Source organism: Arachis stenosperma, chromosome 6 (assembly GCF_014773155.1).
Source record: "Arachis stenosperma cultivar V10309 chromosome 6, arast.V10309.gnm1.PFL2, whole genome shotgun sequence".
Lineage (NCBI taxonomy): Eukaryota > Viridiplantae > Streptophyta > Magnoliopsida > Fabales > Fabaceae > Arachis > Arachis stenosperma.
The window spans coordinates 81,618,953-81,635,654 of NC_080382.1; the positions used below are offsets into that span (position 1 = coordinate 81,618,953).

The 16,702-nt window shown below is 40.4% G+C and overlaps 2 non-coding genes across 2 annotated transcripts; one reads left to right on the forward strand and one right to left on the reverse strand.

Moving 5' to 3' along the window:
* Positions 1-2,435: 2,435 nt before the first annotated feature.
* LOC130937752 (small nucleolar RNA R71) lies at positions 2,436-2,543 on the reverse strand. Its single transcript, XR_009068954.1, has one exon. It is a non-coding gene; the product is annotated as a small nucleolar RNA R71 (small nucleolar RNA).
* Positions 2,544-15,209: 12,666 nt separating this feature from the next.
* Positions 15,210-15,313, forward strand: LOC130937407 (small nucleolar RNA R71). Its single transcript, XR_009068629.1, has one exon. It is a non-coding gene; the product is annotated as a small nucleolar RNA R71 (small nucleolar RNA).
* Positions 15,314-16,702: the final 1,389 nt, after the last annotated feature.

Here is a 16,702-nt window from a genome sequence, read left to right on the forward strand (position 1 = left end):
CACCATCATACATTTGAGTCTGCCTGACTAAGATTTACAAGATGACCATAGCTTGCTTCATAGCAACAATCTCCGTGGGATCGACCCTTACTCACGTAAGGTATTACTTGGACGACCCAGTGCACTTGCTGGTTAGTTGTGCGAAGTTGTGTTTATGCCATGGTATTGAGCACCAAGTCTTTGGAGCCATTACCGGGGATTATTTGAATATGGACAAAGTAGTGATCACAATTTCGTGCACCAAGTTTTTGGCGCCGTTGCCGGGGATTGTTTGTGTATGGACAACTGACGGTTCATCTTGTTACTTAGATTAGGTATTTTTTTTTTCGAAATTCTTGAAGGTGAATCCTAGAGTTTCATGATGATTTGTTGAAATCTGGCTGGCTGAGAAGCCATGTCTAATTTCATTGGACCGAGGTTTCAACTTATCATCACAAGAGCTTGATGATTTTTATCAATCTTGCTTTTGGAGCAGTGATCTGCTAAGGCTTGGCTGGCCTTTGGCCATGTCTAGTGTTTTGGACCGAAGCTTTCTTTGAAAGCTTGGCTGGCTGTGAAGCCATGTCTAATTCCTGGACCGGAGTCTTAGACTAGCATTGCACTGATTCCTGGAATTCTCATTAAGAATTTTGATATCTTTTTCCACTTAATTTTCGAAAAAAAAAACACAAAAAAATTCACAAAATCATAAAAACCAAAAATATTTGATGTTTCTTGCTTAAGTTTAGTGTCTCATCTTAAGTTTGGTGTCAATAGCATGCATTCATTCATGTGTCTTAAGGATCTTCAAGTAATTCTTGATGATTTCTTACTCTGATCTTTGAATTCTTTTGGCTTGAGTGTTTATGCGTCTCATATAGTGTCAGTAGTATACAAACTGCTAAGTTTGGTGTCTTGCATGCATTGTTATTTGATTCATGTTGCATTTTGATTATTAAAAAATCCAAAAATATTTTTAATTTGTGTCTTTTCAAGTCAATAATACAAAGAATTGAAGATTCAGAACATACTGCAGAGGAATTATACAGAAAAAGCTGGGCATTCAAAAATGCCCAGTGAAGAAGACAGACTGGCGGTTAAACGCCAGCCAGGGTACCTGGTTGGGCGTTTAACGCCCAAAAAGGGTGCATTTTGGGCGTTAAACGCCAGAATGTATACCATTCTGGGCGTTTAACGCCAGGATGGTGCTAGGGGGAAGATTTTGTTTTTCAAATCAAATTTTTTTTTCAAGTTTTCAAAGTTTTTCAAAATCAAATCTTTTTCAAATCATATCTTTTCAATCAAATGTTTTCAAAATCAATTTCTTTTTTTTTTTCAAAGATACTTACTAACAATTAATGATTTGATTGAACATCTCAAATTTGTTGCCTTTTCTGTTGAGAAAGGTTTAATGTTTGAATCATATCTTTTCTTGTTAGGCAAGTCACTAATTTTCAAAATCAAATCCTTTAAAATTGTTTTCAAAACATATCTTTTAAAATTGTTTTCAAATCATATCTTCTCAATCACATCTCTTTAAAAACTAATCATATCTTCTTAACCTCATCTTTTTCAAAATAGTTTTCAATCAAATCTTTTTGATTTCTAATTTCAAATCCTTTTTCAAAAATCACTTGATTTCTTTCTTACTTTTATTTTCGAAAATCAATTAAGTGTTTTTCAAAATGTTTTCAAAATCTTTTTAATTGAATTTTCGAAAATCTTCTTCCTCTCCTCCCACATCCTTCTATTTATGGAGTACTACTCCTTCTTAATGCACAATTCGAACTCTATCTAATTAAGTTCGAATTCTTCTACTTCCTTCTTCCACTTTTCTTTTCCTCTGACACCTCAAGGAATCTCTACACTGTGACATAGAGGATTCCACATTTTCTTTTTCTCTTCTCTTTCGTATGAGCAGGAGCAGAGACAAAGGCATTCTTGTTGAAGCTGACCCTGAACCTGAGAGAACCTTGAAGCGAAAGCTAAGAGAAGCCAAAGCACAACTCTCTTTAGAGGACCTGACCGAATTCTTCAAAGAAGAAGAACACATGGCAGCCGAAAACAACAACAATGCCAACAATGCAAGGAAGGTGCTGGGTGACTTTACTGCACCTACTCCCAACTTCTATGGGAGAAGCATCTCTATCCCTGCCATTGGAGCAAACAACTTTGAGCTTAAGCCTCAATTAGTTTCTCTAATGCAACAGAATTGCAAATTCCATGGACTTCCAATGGAAGATCCTCATCAGTTTTTAGCTGAGTTCTTGCAAATCTGTGACACAGTCAAGACTAATGGGGTTGACCCTGAGGTCTACAGACTGATGCTATTCCCTTTTGCTGTAAGAGACAGAGCTAGAATATGGTTGGACTCACAACCTAAAGATAGCCTGGACTCTTGGGAAAAACTAGTCAATGCCTTCTTGGCAAAGTTCTTTCCACCTCAAAAATGGAGTAAGCTTAGAGTGGAAGTCCAAACCTTTAGACAGAAGGATGGAGAATCCCTCTATGAAGCTTGGGAAAGATACAAACAATTAATCAGAAGATGTCCTTCAGACATGCTTTCTGAATGGAGCATCATAGGTATCTTCTATGATGGTCTCTCTGAACTATCCAAGATGTCTTTGGATAGCTCTGCTGGAGGATCTCTTCATTTGAAGAAGATGCCTACAGAAGCTCAAGAGCTGATTGAAATGGTTGTAAATAACCAATTCATGTACACTTCTGAAAGGAATCCTGTGAACAATGGGACTAGTCAGAAGAAAGGTGTTCTTGAGATTGACACTCTGAATGCCATACTGGCTCAGAACAAGATATTGACTCAACAAGTCAATTTGATTTCTCAAAGTCTGTCTGGAATGCAAAATGCACCTGGCAGTACTAAGGAAGCTTCATCTGAGGAAGAAGCTTATGATCCTGAGAACCCTTCAATGGAAGAGGTGAATTACCTAGGAGAACCCTATGGAAACACCTACAATTCTTCATGGAGAAATCACCCAAATTTCTCATGGAAGAATCAAGAGAGACCTCAACAAGGTTTCAATAATAATAATGGTGGAAGAAACAGGCTTGGCAATAACAAGCCTTTTCCATCATCTTCTCAGCAACAGACAGAGAGTTCTAAGCAGAATACCTCTAACTTAGCAACCATGGTCTCTGATCTAATCAAAACCACTCAAAGTTTCATGAATGAAACAAGGTCCTCCATCAGAAATTTGGAAGGACAAGTGGGTCAGCTGAGCAAGAAAGTTACTGAACTCCCTCCTAGCACTCTCCCAAGTAATACAGAAGAAAATCCAAAAGGAGAGTGCAAAGCCATAACCATGGCCGAATATGGAGAGGAAAGAGAGGAGGTGGACGCCATTGAGGAAAACCTCAATGGGCGTGCACCAACCTCCTCTGAGTTCCCCAATGAGGAACCATGGGAATCTGAGGCTCAAAATGAGACCATAGAGATTCCATTGGACTTACTTCTGCCTTTCATGAGCTCTGATGAGTATTCCTCCTCTGAAGAGGATGAGTATGTCACTGAAGAACAAGTTGCTAAATATCTTGGAGCAATCAAGAAGCTAAATGACAAGTTATTTGGAAATGAGACTTGGGAAGATGAATCTCCATTGCTCACCAAAGAACTGGATGACTTGTCTAGGCAGAAATTACCTCAAAAGAGACAAGATCCTGGGAAGTTTTCCATACCTTGTACCATAGGCACCATGACCTTCAAGAAGGCCCTGTGTGACTTAGGGTCAAGTGTGAACCTCATGCCTCTCTCTGTAATGGAGAAGCTAGGGATCTTTGAGGTACAAGCTGCAAGAATCTCATTGGAGATGGCAGACAACTCAAGAAAACAAGCTCATGGACTTCTAGAGAATGTTTTGGTAAAAGTTGAAGACCATTACATCCCTACTGATTTCATAGTCCTAGAGACTGGGAAGTGCATGGATGAATCTATCATCCTTGGCAGACCCTTCCTAGCCACAGCAAAGGCTGTGATTGATGTTGATAGAGGTGAACTAATCATTCAAGTGAATGAAGAATCCTTTGTGTTTAAGGCTCAAGGATATCCTTCTGTCACCATGGAGATGAAGCTTGAAGAGCTTCCCTCAAATCGGAGACAAATAGAGCCCCCAAAGTCAAACTCTAAGTTTGGTGTTGGGAGGCCACAACCAAACTCTAAGTTTGGTGTTGAACCCCCACATTCAAACTCTAAGTTTGGTGTTGGGAGGTTCCCACATTGCTCTGATCATTTGTAAGGCTCAATGAGAGCCATCTGTCAAGCTACTGACATTAAAGAAGCACTTGTTGGGAGGCAACCCAATGATTATATTTTATATATTTTCTTTTGTATTTTATGTTTTTTGTAGGTTGATGATCATAAGAAGTTACAAAATCAATGAAAAAAGCAAAAACAAAATGAAAAACAGGAAGAAAAACAGCACACCCTGGAGGAAGATGTTGCTGGCGTTCAAACGCCAGTAAGCCTAGCAGTTGGGCGTTTAACGCCCAGTCTGGCACCATTCTGGGCGTTTAACGCCAGAAAGGGGCACCAGACTGGCGTTAAACGCCAGAAAAGGGCAAGAACCTGGCGTTAAACGCCAGGAATGGGCACCAGCCCGGCGTTTAACGCCAGAAATAGCTCAAAACGTGATTTTGAGCACCATTTGGTGCAGGGATGACTTTTCCTTGACACCACAGGATCTGTGGACCCCACAGGACCCCCACCTACCCCACCACCACCCTCTCTCTTCTTCCCCCATTCACCAATCACCTCAACACCTCTTCCCCAAAAACCCTTCACCTATCAAATCCCATCTTTCTCTTCACCACTCACATCCATCCTTCATAAATCCCCACCAACCTCACCCTTCAAATTCAAACCACTTTCCCTCCCAAACCCACCCATACATGGCCGAACCCCATCTCCCCTCTCTCCTATAAATACCCTTCTTCACTTCTTCATTTTCACACAACCTAAACACCACTTCTCCCCCTTCTTTGGCCGAATACAAAGCCATTCCCTTTCTCCTCATTTCTTCTTCTTCTACTCTCTTCTTTCTTCTTTTGCTCGAGGACGAGCAAACCTTTTAAGTTTGGTGTGGCAAAAGCGTTGCTTTTTCGTTTTCCATAACCATTTATGGCATCCAAGGCCGGAGAAACCTCTAGAAAGAGGAAAGGGAAGGCAAAAGCTTCCACCTCCGAGTCATGGGAGATGGATAGATTCATCTCAAGGGTGCATCAAGACCACTTCTATGAAGTTGTGGCCTTGAAGAAGGTGATCCCCGAGGTCCCCTTTTCACTCAAAAAGGGTGAATATCCGGAGATCCGCCATGAGATCCGAAGAAGAGGTTGGGAAGTACTTACCAACCCCATTCAACAAGTCGGAATCTTGATGGTTCAAGAGTTCTATGCCAATGCATGGATCACAAAGAACCATGATCAAAGTATGAACCCGGATCCAAAGAATTATCTTACTATGGTTCGGGGGAAATACTTGGATTTTAGTCCGGAAAGTGTAAGGTTGGCGTTCAACTTGCCTATGATGCAAGGAGATGAACATCCTTACACAAGAAGGGTCAACTTTGATCAAAGGTTGGACCAAGTCCTCACAGTTATATGTGAAGAGGGCGCACAATGGAAGAGAGATTCAAGAGGCAAGCCGGTTCAATTGAGAAGGCATGACCTCAAGCCCATGGCTAGAGGATGGTTAGAGTTCATTCAACGCTCAATCATTCCCACTAGCAACCGGTCCGAAGTTACTCTAGACCGAGCCATCATGATTCATAGCATCATGATTGGAGAAGAAGTGGAAGTTCATGAGGTTATAGCCCAAGAACTCTATAAAGTGGCGGACAAGTCTTCCACCTTGGCAAGGCTAGCCTTTCCTCATCTCATTTGTCACCTCTGTTATTCAGTTGGAGTTGACATAGAAGGAGATACCCCCATTGATGAGGACAAGCCCATCACCAAGAAAAGGATGGAGTACACAAGAGACCCCTCTCATCAAGAGATCCCTGAGATGCCTCAAGGGATGCACTTTCCTCCACAAGACTATTGGGAGCAAGTAAACACCTCCCTAGGAGAACTAAGTTCCAACATGGGACAACTAAGGGTGGAGCACCAAGAACACTCCATTCTCCTCCATGAAATTAGAGAAGATCAAAGAATCATGAGAGAGGAGCAACAAAGACAAGGAAGAGACATTGAGGAGCTCAAGCACTCCATAGGATCTTCAAGAGGAAGAAAGAGCCGCCATCACTAAGGTGGACCCGTTCTTTAATTTCCTTGTTCTTTATTCTTCTGTTTTTCGAATTTTAGTGCTTATGTTTGTCTATGTTTGTGTCTTATGATCATTAGTGTCTTAGTGTCTATGCCTTAAAGTTATGAATGTCCTATGAATCCATCACCTTTCTTGAATAAAACGTGCTTAATTGAAAAGGAAAGAATTGCATGAATTCTGAATTTTATAATAGTTTAATTATTTTGATGTGGTGGCATTACTTCTGTTCTCTGAATGTATGCTTAAACAGTGCATATGTCTTTTGAATTTGTGGTTCATGAATGTTGGCTCTTGAAAGAATGATGAAAAAGGAGACATGTTACTGAGGATCTAAAAAATCATAAAAATGATTCTTGAAGCAAGAAAAAGCAGTGAATACAAAAAAAAAAAAAAGAGAAAAAAAAAAGAAGAAGAAAAACGAAAAAAAAAATAGAAAGAAAGAAAAAAAGAAAGAATAAAGTTGTGATCCAAGGCAATAAGAGTGTGCTTAAGAACCCTGGACACCTCTAATTGGGGACTTTAGCAAAGCTGAGTCACAATCTGAAAAGGTTCACCCAATTATGTGTCTGTGGCATGTAGTATCCGGTGGTAATACTGGAAGACAGAGTGCTTTGGGCCACGGCCAAGACTCATAAAGTAGCTGTGTTCAAGAATCATCATACTTAACTAGGAGAATCAATAACACTATCTGGATTCTGAGTTCCTAAAGAAGCCAATCATTCTAAATTCCAAAGGATAAAGTGAGATGCCAAAACTATTCAGAGGCAAAAAGCTAAAAGCCCCGCTCATCTAATTAATACTGATCTTCATAGATGTTTTTGGAGTTCATTGCATATTCTCTTCTTTTTATCTTATTTGATTTTCAGTTGCTTGGGGACAAGCAACAATTTAAGTTTGGTGTTGTGATGAGCGGATAATTTGTACGCTTTTTGGCATTATTTTTAGTATGTTTTTAGTATCTTTTAGTTAGTTTTTAGTATATTTTTATTAGTTTTTAATTAAAATTCACTTTTCTGGACTTTACTATGAGTTTGTGTGTTTTTCTGTGATTTCAGGTATTTTCTGGCTGAAATTGAGGGATCTGAGCAAAAATCTGATCCAGAGACTAAAAAGGACTGCAGATGCTGTTGGATTCTGACCTCCCTGCACTCGAAGTGGATTTCTGGAGCTACAGAAGCCCAATTGGCGCGCTCTCAACGGCGTTGGAAAGTAGACATCCTGGGCTTTCCAGCAATATATGATAGTCCATACTTTGCCCAAGATTTGATGGCCCAAACCGGCGTTCAAAGTCACCTCAAGAAATTCCAGCGTTAAACGCCGGAACTGGCACCTAAATGGGAGTTAAACGCCCAAACTGGCATAAAAGCCGGCGTTTAACTCCAAGGAGAGTCTCTACACGAAAATGCTTCATTGCTCAGCCCAAGCACACACCAAGTGGGCCCGGAAGTGGATTTTTATGTCATTTACTCATCTCTGTACACCCTAGGCTACTAGTTTTCTATAAATAGGACCTTTTACTATTGTATAATGGATCTTTTGATCATGTTTTGATGATTGAACCCTCTTTGGGAGGCTGGCCATTCGGCCATGCCTAGACTTTGTTCTTATGTATTTTCAACGGTGGAGTTTCTACACACCATAGATTAAGGTGTGGAGCTCTGCTGTACCTCGAGTATTAATGCAATTACTATTGTTCTTCTATTCAATTCCGCTTGTTCTTTGTCCAAGATATCACTTGTTCTTCAACTTGATGAATGTGATGATCCGTGACACTCATCATCATTCTCACCTATGAACAAGGTGACTGACAACCATTCTTGTTCTACAAGCAATCAAGGCTCTAGTGAATATCTCTTGGATTCCTGATTGCACGATGCATGGTTGATCGCCTGACAACCGAGTGCTCGCCTGACAAACGAGCCAACCATTCCGTGAGATCAGAGTCTTCGTGGTATAGGCAGGACCTGATGGCGGCATTCAAGAGAATCCGGAAGGTCTAACCTTGTCTGTGGTATTCTGAGTAGGATTCAATGATTGAATGACTGTGACGTGCTTCAAACTCCTAGCAGGCGGGGCGTTAGTGACAGACGCAAAAGTATCAATGGATATTATTCCGGCCTGACCGAGAACCGACAGCTGAATTCCGCTATGCCGTGACAGGGCATATGCCAATCGCTTTCACTGAGAGGATGGGAGGTAGCCACTGACAATGGTGAAACCCTACACGAGCTTGCCATGGAAAGGAGTAAGAAGGATTGGATGAAGACAGTAGGAAAGCAGAGAGACGGAAGGGAAGGCATCTTCATGCGCTTATCTGAAGTTCCTACCAATGAATTACATAAGTATCTCTATCTTTATCTTTTATGTTATTTTCGTTCATCACCATCATACATTTGAGTCTGCCTGACTAAGATTTACAAGATGACCATAGCTTGCTTCATAGCAACAATCTCCGTGGGATCGACCCTTACTCACGTAAGGTATTACTTGGACGACCCAGTGCACTTGCTGGTTAGTTGTGCGAAGTTGTGTTTATGCCATGGTATTGAGCACCAAGTCTTTGGAGCCATTACCGGGGATTATTTGAATATGGACAAAGTAGTGATCACAATTTCGTGCACCACACGCCCAGGTTTTGCATTGTCTCCTTGTTCACTGGCGTGCCATGCGTTGTTACTCAAGTGGCACGCCCATTCAATTGTGGGTCTCATAAGCTTGGCGTGCCACGCCTTGGTCCTCAAGTGGCACACCCAAGTGAACTCTGGGGCTGGCGTGCCACGCCTTCGGCACAAAGTGGCACGCCATGGTGATGGTTCTTTTAGTAAAGAATTGGCGTACCACGCCCTGCTTCTGGCATGCCACGCCCCTTTGATGGTCTTCATTTTTGCTCTCTGGAATGTTGTACTAGCATGCCACGCCCAGCTTCTGCGTGCCACGCGAATACATTTTTGTGGCATTTGTTTCAAGTGGCACGCCTACTTCACATGCCCCACTTGTTTTGTTGTTTTCTTTCCTATTTTTTATGTCTTCTCCACCTGAAATCCAGCACAAACTCATTTCAAAGTAATGTACTATGATATTCATCAATTAAGGCATGAATTGCAATGATCAAATGAGATTATGCCTCTTTTATGGTCCTTTTTATGCAAGAAAAAGGTAGATGATGTAAGTCATCACAACACCAAATTTAAGTTTTGCTTGTCCCAAGCAAATCAATGTGAGTGGTCTTTTTGGTGAATTGAGACTTGACCTTGAATGGATGCAATATAACTAGGAATTGGACTAAGTGCTCAACACATGCATAAATGCTTTGAATATCACAAAGAGCTCCTAGATCCTTAAGGGTTTTTCCAAGTATGTGTCTTAGGGGTCCTTTTCATTGATTGTCACCTTGAAGTAGTAAGGGTTAACTTTTTTTTTCCTCTTTTGTGCTTCTTTTTTGCTTATTGACCACGACTCTAAGTGTTTTGTCTCAAGAAAACCCTTTAGTTGGGCTTTCAATCAACACTCCCAAGCCAGTTGGCTTTAGGGTTTCTAACTCTTTTTGAGTTTTTCAATGTTTGTCTTCCCTCCCTAGTAGTTGATGCTCAGAGCCTTGGGTCTTTGTTGCTTACTACTTCTTGGTTCTATAGATATTCAAAGAACACCCCTCAACTTCTACTTGTCATGCCTTCTAGGACTAGTTACTTTTCATGACTCATTTTTTTTTCACTTCATTCAAGGTTCTCCACTTAGTCTTTTGTTCCTTAGTTCTTTTGAATAAGCTTTCTTGGTCTTAGTCTCATTTACTCTTGTTCTTACACACTCACAACAACTCTTATGGAGACAAACTCTACTTTATTGATGAAAATAAAGACTACAGTTATCATTGCATTTTCTTTCTTGCATATCAAAGGACTCACAAGAGACTTTAAGCAAAATAGAATATAACTATCCTAACATTATCAATTACTCTCAAACATAAAGCAAACAGATAAAAACTTAAACAGAATTCAGAAATTTGGGAAATGTCAACCATGGAACTCAACAACCTTATGCAGCTTCTTTAGTTCATTGGCCCCTTGCCTTTGTCCTTCTTCTTGGAGGGGGAGGAGTCATCTCCACCCTTTTTGGAGGATCCTTCTTGTGCTTTCTTGTCCTTGGGCTTCCAGAAACCCAACCTCCTCATGTAGGACTTCACATTTTCTTTGTGCTGATACGTAATTTCCTCTTGCCGTCCACTGAGTTCCTTCAATTTCTGCATATAGGTAGGGTAATTGGGATTCAAGTTGGCTACTGCATTGCACAAGTAACTCAACTTAGTTTGTGCATAGCAGTCATATTCCTTTCTTGCTATAGTTCAAGCTTCATAGAGGTGTTTGAATTCAGCAAGGCTGTTCATTTGATGTAATTGATGTTCCAGCATCATCCCTAAGCTGCCTTACAATTCTCCCCAGTTGATCCTTCTTTGCTGCTCCTTCAGTTGTTCAAAGCTTCCTTGGAGGTTGTGTATTTTCTCATTCACTTGGTTCCATTGCTCCCTTTGGCTACTTTGAAATTGGTTGACATCTTCCCTCAATTGATGCAGATCTCCCTTCATTTGGTGCACGTCTCCTTGCAGCTGCTCCCAGTTTATTCCTTCAGGAAATTGTTAGTATTGTTGGTATGGTGGTGGTTGAAGTGCCAGAAATTGTGGTTGCTCCTCTGCCTCCTCTTCCTCTCGTTGTTGTGGTTGTGGCATATGAGCATGAGCTCTATGCTCTTTAGCCTTTGAAGTGGATTGACGGCCAACACCTTGGCCATCTTCTTGGCAGTTATAGGCTTATCTTGCTTCATCAACACCTCATCAATCACCTTCTCAACTCCAGCGTCATCACATAGCTCTTGTATGATGCTGGGGAATGCCAATCTTGTGCTCTCGTTAGTGCTTTTCAGTATCTTATTGATGTTGTTGGCAATCAACTCCCCAACATTCACGTCCTCTCCCTTCATTATACTGTATATAAGTATAGCCCTCTCCTTGGTCACCTCAGATGTGTTTGATGTAGAGATCAAAGATCTTCTCACAAAGTCTAACCACCCCCTAGCTTGGGAGCTCAAGTCCCTTCCCCTCAACTGGTTGGGTTTTCCATCTTTGTCATTGATCCACTGCACATTTAGTACACAGATTTTATTCAGGATTTCATCAAATCCTGGGTCTGGTTGCTTCATCCTCTCCTCAAAACTTCGAGTGGAGTTGATCCTTTTCACCATCAGCACCCTTTCTATGTAAAAGGGACTATAGTCAATGCACTTCCCCTCACATAGCTAATATACCCATAAGTTTGCCCTGGCTGTGGCATGACATTGGCATAAAACTCCCTTACCACTCCTTCCACCACAGAAGAGTGCCCTGCCCCTGTTGTTGATCTCAATGTTGATCTCACGGTGCTCATTCCTTCCTAGTTGGAAGCTGACCTCTGGGATAATCTCCGTCTCACTCACCCAACCATAGAGTTGGTTTTGGTTGAATGCTGAGAGGAATTTGTACTCATTGAAGTTTGAGCTTGAGGAACCTGAGGTTGGTTTTTTGGTCTTTCTTTTCTTTGAGGTTGAGGATCTTGGTGGTGCCATTGGGTGGAGAGAGAGAGAGAGAGAGGGTGTTTGAGGGTTCTGAGATATTAATGGAGTGTTGCAAAGAAACACAAGCAAAACAAAGTTTTTCCCCAACACCAAACTTAGCACTTGATTGTCCCAATCAAGTAGAAAGATAGAGAGAAAGAAGAACGAGAAAAGAAAAAAAAGAAAGGTCTCTGTGAGTTTGTTTTATGTATGGAATGGGTTCTAAAGTGGGAGGGAATGGGAAGGGTAGGGGATTTATAGGAGTGAAGGGGGTGGTTCGAATGGTAGGAAAAGAAGGGAATTCAATGTTTTCCACTTGGGGAGTGGCGCCTAGCGTGGGAAGAGGCGCCAGCCCTTATCCCACTGTGCCCTCTGAATATGTTGAGTTCCAAAGTGTAAGTACACTTTGACCTCCTTGTTATCTATCAAGTGGGACCCATTAAATCTCCTGAAAAAAAGAAACCAAAAACCCCATACTTTGATCATGGTTCTTAGTGATCCATGCATTGGCATAGAATTCTTGAACCATTAAGATTCTGACTTGTTGCATAGGGTTGGTTAGGACTTCCCAACCTCTTCTTTGGATTTCATGTCGGATCTCCGGAGATCACCTTCTTCTTTGCCACAACATCATAGAAGTGGTCTTGATGGCTTTTGGAGATGAATCTTTCCATCTCCCACGACTTGGAGGTGGAAGCTTTTGTATTCCCTTTTCCTTTTCTAGAGGATTCTCCGGCTTTAGGTGCCATTGATGGTAATGGAAAAACAAAAAGCTTATGCTTTTACCACACCAAACTTAAAATATTGCTCGCCCTCGAGCAAGAGAAGAAAGAAAAGAAGAAGAAGAAGAAGAAATATGGAGGAGAGTGAGGGGAGAAGGATTTGGCCAAGGTGTAGAAGAGGGGGTTTGTGTTGTGTGGAAATGAAGTAGAATGGAAGGGTATATATAGGGAGGGGAGAGGGTGTAGTTTTGGCCATTTAGGGTGGGTTTGGGTGGGAAAGAGTGGATGGATGTGAGTGGTGAAGGGGGTAATTGGAAAGAGAGATTGAAGTTGTTGGGAAGTGTGATATGGGGAAGAGTGTTATAGTATTAGGAGGTAAGGTGGGAATATGTTAGGTGGGGATCCTGTGGGGTCCACAGATCCTGAGATGATCCTGTGGGGTCCACAGATCCTGAGGTGTCAAGGATTTACATCCCTGCACCAATTAGGCATGTAAAATGCCTTTGCACACCATTCAGGCGTTTAAACGCCGATATGATGCACACTCTAGGCGTTCAACGCCCATGTGTAGCATGTTTCTGGCGTTGAACGCCAGTTCCATGCTTGTTACTGGCGTTCAGCGCCAGCTTTCCTCAAGGCACATTCCTGGCGTTCAAACGCCAGAATGTTGCTTATTTTTGGCGTTCAGCGCCAGATTCATGCTCTGTTCTGGCCTTGAACGCCAGCCAGATGCTCCTTACTGGCGTTGAACACCAGTATGTCCTCCCTACAGGGTGTGATTTTTCTTCTGCTGTTTTTGATTCTATTTTTAATTTTTATATATTTTTTTTGTGACTCCACTTGATCATGTACCTAATAAAACACAAAATAAAATAAAAATTAGATAAATAAAAATTGGGTTGCCTCCCAACAAGCGCTCTTTTAATGTCATTAGCTTGACAGTGGGCTCTCATGGAGCCACAAGGTGATCAGGTCAATGTTGTAAAACTCCCAACACCAAACTTAGAGTTTGGATATGGGGTCTTAACACCAAACTTAGTGTTTGGTTGTGGCCTCCCAACACCAAACTTAGAGTTTGACTGTGGGGGCTCTATTTGACTCTGTATTGAGAGAAGCTCTTCATGCTTACTCTCCTTTGTCACAGATGGATGGCCATGTGCCTTAAACACAAGGTAGTCCCCATTCAATTGAAGAACTAATTCACCTCTGTTGACATCTATCACAGCTCCTGCTGTGGCTAGGAAAGGTCTTCCAAGGATGATGCACTCATCCTCTTCCTTCCTAGTGTCTAAGATTATGAAATCAGCAGGGATGTAAAGGCCTTCAACCTTTACTAACACGTCCTCTACTACTCCATAAGCTTGTCTTAATGACTTGTCTGCCAATTGTAATGAGAACAAGGCAGGTTGTACTTCAATGATCCCCAGCTTCTCCATTACAGAGAGTGGCATAAGATTTATCCCTGACCCCAGATCACATATAGCTTTTTCAAAGGTCATGGTGCCTATGGTACAAGGTATTAAGAACTTGCCAGGATCTTGTCTCTTTTGAGGTAAAATTTGTTGAATCCAGGTATCTAGTTCACTAATGAGCAAGGGAGGTTCACTTTTCCAAGTCTCATTACCAAACAACTTGGCATTCAGCTTCATGATAGCTGCTAAATATTGAGCAACTTGCTCTCCAGTCACATCTTCATCCTCTTTAGAGGAGGAATAGTCTTCAGAGCTCATGAATGGCAGAAGGAGATTTAATGGAATCTCTATGGTCTCTATATGAGCCTCAGATTCCTTTGGATCCTTAATAGGAAACTCTTCTTGCTTGAGAGATGTCATAGGAGGTCCTCCTCACTAGGATTTTCGTCCTTCTCCTCCCTTGTGCATTTGGCCATATTGATCACATCAATGGCCTTGCACTCTCCTTTTGGATTCTCTTCTGTATTGCTTGGGAGAATACTGGGAGGAGTTTCAATGACTTTCTTACTCAGCTGGCCCACTTGTGCCTCCAGATTTCTGATGGAGGATCTTGTTTCACTCATGAAACTGAAAGTGGCTTTTGACAGATCAGAGACTAAATTTGCTAAATTAGAGGAGCTTTGTTCAGAATTCTCTGTCTGTTGCTGAGAAGATGATGGAAAAGGCTTGTTACTACTGAGCCTATTTCTTCCACCATTATTAAAGCCTTGTTGAGGCTTTTGTTGATCCTTTCATGAGAAATTTGGGTGATTTCTCCATGATGAGTTATAGGTGTTTCCATAAGGTTCGCCCATGTAATTTACCTCTGCTATTGCAGGGTTTTCAGGATCATAAGCTTCTTCAGAAGCTGCCTCTTTAGTACTGTTGGATGCATTTTGCCATCCATTCAGACTTTGAGAGATCATGTTGACTTGCTGAGTCAACACTTTGTTCTGAGCCAATATGGCATTCAGAGCATCAATTTCAAGAACTGCCTTCCTCTGAGGCATCCCATTATTCACGGAATTCCTCTCAGAAGTGTACATGAATTGGTTATTTGCAACCATGTCAATAAGTTCTTGAGCTTCTGCAGGTGTTTTCTTTAGGTGAATGGATCCACCTGCAGAATGGTCCAATGACATTTTCGAAAACTCAGATAGACCATAATAGAATATATCTAATATGGTCCATTCTGAAAACATGTCAGATGGACATCTTTTGGTCAACTGCTTGTATCTTTCCCAAGCTTCATAGAGGGATTCACCATCTTTTTGTTTGAAGGTCTGAACATCCACTCTAAGCTTGCTCAGCTTTTGAGGAGGAAAGAATTTATCTAAGAAAGCCGTGACCAGCTTATCCCAGGAGTCCAGGCTATCTTTAGGTTGTGAGTCCAACCATATTCTAGCCCTGTCTCTTACAGCAAAAGGGAAAAGCATGAGCCTGTAGACTTCAGGATCTACTCCATTCGTCTTTACAGTCTCACAAATTTGCAAGAACTCAGTTAAAAACTGGTAAGGATCTTCGGATGGAAGTCCATAAAACTTGCAGTTCTGTTGCATTAAAACAACTAGTTGAGGTTTAAGCTCAAAATTGTTGGCTCCAATGGGAGGAATGGAGATGCTTCTTCCATCAAATTTGGATGTTGGTTTTGTAAAGTCACCAAGCATTCTCCTTGCATTATTATTGTTGGGTTCGGCTGCCATCTCCTTCTCTTGTTCGAATATTTCTGAAAGGTTACCTTTAGATTGTTGTAATTTAGCTTCTCTTAGTTTCCTCTTCAGAGTCCTTTCAGGTTCAGGATCAATTTCAACAAGAGTGCTTTTTTCCTTGTTCCTGCTCATATGAAAGAGAAGAAAACAAGAAAAGAAGAGGAATCCTCTATGTCACAGTATAGAGATTCCTTTATGTTAGTAGAGGGAGAATTCGAAAATTAATTTTTGAAAAGGAGTTAGTAATTTTGAAAATTAAAGATAAGATATGATTAAAATTAAAATTTAAAACAATTAAAAAGAATTTTTGAAAAAGAGAGAGGTATTTTCGAAAATTGAAGAGGGAAAAGTAGTTAGGTGGTTTTGAAAAAGATAAGAAACAAACAAAAAGTCAAATAGTTAGTTGAAAAAGATATTAAAATCAAATTTGAAAAGATTAGAAGATAAGAAGTTAGATAAGATATTTTGAAATCAAATTTTGAAAAAGATAAAATTTTGAAAGAGATATGATAAAAGATAAAAAGATTTAATTTTTAAATTTAAAATTACTTACTTCACTAACAAGAAACTACAAGATAAGATTCTAGAACTTAAAGATTGAACCTTTCTTAACAAGAAAGTAAAAAACTTCAAATTTTTGAATCAATCACATTAATTGTTAGTGAGTTTTCGAAAATTAGATATAAAGATAAGAAAAAGATTTTGAAAATATTTTGAAAAAGATTTTTGAAAATTTTCAAAAAACAAAGATAAAATTGAAAAGATATGATTTTTGAAAAAGATTTTGAAAATATAAGATTTTAAAATTTTTGAAAATTTGACTTGACTTGTAAGAAACAACTAATTTTGAAAATTTTTGACCAAGTCAACTCAAATTTTCGAAAATTATGAGAGAAATAAGGGAAAGATATTTTTTTTGAATTTTTAATGATGAGAGAGAAAAACACAAAAATGACCCAAAACATGAAAATTTTGGATCAAAAC